Here is a 3,831-nt window from a genome sequence, read left to right as displayed (position 1 = left end):
ATGTTAGTCCTAGCTCGCTGTTTCTGGGGAAATATGGAAAGAATGGTGAACAAAAGTAATTTTAAATCTGACACGTCTATACTAATTTTAAAATAATGTTTGTAGCATAGCATGACATCCATGTTAGTCCTAGCTCGCTGTTTCTGGGGAAATATGGAAAGAATGGTGAACAAAAGTAATTTTAAATCTGACACGTCTATAATAATTTTAAAACAATGTTTTAGTATAACATGACATCCATGTTAGTCCTAGCTCGCTGTTTCTGGGGAAATATGGAAAGAATGGTGAACAAAAGTAATTTTAAATCTGACACGTCTATACTAATTTTAAAACAATGTTTGTAGCATAGCATGACATCCATGTTAGTCCTAGCTCGCTGTTTCTGGGGAAATATGGAAAGAATGGTGAACAAAAGTAATTTTAAATCTGACACGTCTATAATAATTTTAAAACAATGTTTGTAGCATAGCATGACATCCATATTAGTCTTAGCTCGCTGTTTCTGGGGAAATATGGAAAGAATGGTGAACAAAAGTAATTTTAAATCTGACACGCCTATAATAATTTTAAAACAATGTTTTAGCATAACATGACATCCATGTTAGTCCTAGCTCGCTGTTTCTGGGAAAATATGGAAAGAATGGTGAACAAAAGTAATTTTAAATCTGATACGCCTATAATAATTTTAAAACAATGTTTTAGCATAACATGACATCCATGTTAGTCCTAGCTCGCTGTTTCTGGGGAAATATGGAAAGAATGGTGAACAAAAGTAATTTTAAATCTGATACACCTATAATAATTTTAAAACAATGTTTTAGTATAACATGACATCCATGTTAGTCCTAGCTCGCTGTTTCTGGGAAAATATGGAAAGAATGGGGAACAAAAGTAATTTTAAATCTGATACGCCTATAATAATTTTAAAACAATGTTTTAGTATAACATGACATCCATGTTAGTCCTAGCTCGCTGTTTCTGGGGAAATATGGAAAGAATGGTGAACAAAAGTAATTTTAAATCTGATACGCCTATAATAATTTTAAAACAATGTTTTAGCATAACATGACATCCATGTTAGTCCTAGCTCGCTGTTTCTGGGGAAATATGGAAAGAATGGTGAACAAAAGTAATTTTAAATCTGATACACCTATAATAATTTTAAAACAATGTTTTAGCATAACATGACATCCATGTTAGTCCTAGCTCGCTGTTTCTGGGAAAATATGGAAAGAATGGGGAACAAAAGTAATTTTAAATCTGATACGCCTATAATAATTTTAAAACAATGTTTGTAGCATAGCATGACATCCATATTAGTCTTAGCTCGCTGTTTATGGGGAAATATGGAAAGAATGGTGAATAAAAGTATCTTTAAATATGACGAAACCCAAACAATTCAAGAGTGGATACGTCAACCAGTCACTCTGAAAACAATGTGTAAGTGTTAAACACAATATGTAGCTCTGGTACTCTTAAATTAATAATATAAAAGATAATATGAAACAAGAATCTGTCTGAGTGGTTAATACATATAACGTCCAAACAAAATAATAATAATAAAGAAATATTATTTTTAAGAATAAAAAAAATGTTTGGATATAAAAAGGAAACTTTCAATCAGACTCATTTTCCAACTTATTAAAGCTCAGTCTCCGATCCAAGAACAGCAGGTTATAGTGATGTCAGCAACCCACGGGTTCCTTGACGTAATATAATCTACTGAGACACAGCAGGGAAGACAGACTGCCAGGTGTGTCGACAGGATGGCTTTCCATCCACTCACGTATAACCTGTTATGTGGATCTGTGACAGCTCCAAGTGACTAGGTGACGACCCCCAACAGGAGTTCTTCGAACTTCATTTTTTAAAAATACTAAGTAACGAATACACAAATAACATTGTAACTAACTTGTTACTGATACCGACAACGAAGAAAAGATGTAATCACACACACGTATATATATACATTATCTCGCATGTCAAATATCCCATTTTTCATAATTTTATTACATTTAATGTGTGTTTTTTCTCTCTCTAAGAAGGACAGTTGGCAAGAGTCTTTTAAAAACAATGACTTTATTTCAAACACTTGTATTCGCCATTTCCAATCATAGTTAGATGGAAGCTAAAAGTAATGATTGATCTCATAATTGTAAATAATATCTCGTTCGTGTATATTCAGCCATTAACACTTTTGTTTTTGACTACAGTTGTCTAGAACAAGTTGAATCCTTGGTGGATTTTATACCACTTACCACAGCTCGCATCTTTGAACATGGATTAGCAATCAGGATCTTCAATAAGTGCCTCTAGTGGCATAGTGGTTTATCTGCCGATTCATATATCTAGAAACTGGGTTGGAAGAGTACAGATAGTTCTTTGTGTAGCTTTAGGCTTAACAACAAACAAACAAAGAACAGCAAGCCTTACTGGACTTTACTCAACCAAAACCTTTCTACTGAAAAACGAAAACACAAATACAGAACACGTTGAACTATAAATAAAGAAACGTTCTGCCACTTTTTAGACAGCCTTACATGTTAATCAGCCAGTAATTCACTAGTACTTCCATTGAAATAATGTTTGTCTAACTCCAATTTAGGATGAAGTCTCACCAAACCGTCTGTCATCTGAGTGGTTGTCATGAAAGATTTTTACTCGATCATAAAAGAGCTTTTGGCTGAGAAAACATAAACAAACCCCAACATTGCACAGACTCTATTCAAGCGAAAATAATGAAAATGAATGGAGAAGAAGAAACAAGAACACGTTTTAAGATTAACGTTCAACCAATCGTTGATTGTATCAAAAATGTCTGTATGGCCTTGCATCCAATGATGTATGTCGCTCTTTTCTGTCTTCTTTCTTTCAAACTTAAAAATAGTTACTTTCAGGGAAACATTTTTGACTAACTTAAAGTATAAATCATGTGTTCTACACGAATGATATAACTAGTACAGTGTAAATGATGGTTTATATATGAATGCTATTACTAGTACAGTATAAATCATGGGTTCTACACGAATGATATAACTAGTACAGTGTAAATGATGGTTTATATATGAATGCTATTACTAGTACAGTATAAATCATGGGTTCTACACGAATGATATAACTAGTACAGTGTAAATGATGGTTTATATATGAATGCTATTACTAGTACAGTATAAATCATGGGTTCTACACGAATGATATAACTAGTACAGTGTAAATGATGGTTTATATATGAATGCTATTACTAGTACAGTATAAATCATGGGTTCTACACGAATGATATAACTAGTACAGTGTAAATGATGGTTTATATATGAATGCTATTACTAGTACAGTATAAATCATGGGTTTTACATAAATGATATTACAATGCAAGTATAGTGTAATTAAGGGCTCAGTATGAATCATATTATAAGTATAGTGTATTCATAGGTTTAACATAAACGATATTACATTACGAGTATAGTGTATTCATAGGTTTAACATGAACGATATTACATTATAATTACAGTGTATTCGTAGGTTTAACACGAATGATATTAAAAGTACAGCAGTAATGATAAACATACATTTATTAAAAGTTAGCAACTACAGAATAAAAATATAATAAAGAATGGATATGTAAGTACCTACGTATGTGTACTACAAAGTACCTCTGTGATATGTATACCATTTTGTTACTTCTAGTGCTAGAAGACAGGAGTAATCAACTGAAAGTGTACATGATTCGTTTGTGTAAAAACATCTGTTTTTCTGACTTTACTTTACTGTCTTCAGAGATTTTTTGTGATGTCACGACACAAATTCTGTTTCGTATAATTAGCTAACTTGATG

The sequence above is a fragment of the Tachypleus tridentatus genome, chromosome 2, assembly GCF_004210375.1.
Source record: "Tachypleus tridentatus isolate NWPU-2018 chromosome 2, ASM421037v1, whole genome shotgun sequence".
NCBI lineage: Eukaryota > Metazoa > Arthropoda > Merostomata > Xiphosura > Limulidae > Tachypleus > Tachypleus tridentatus.
Note: the sequence above shows the minus strand (reverse complement) of the source record.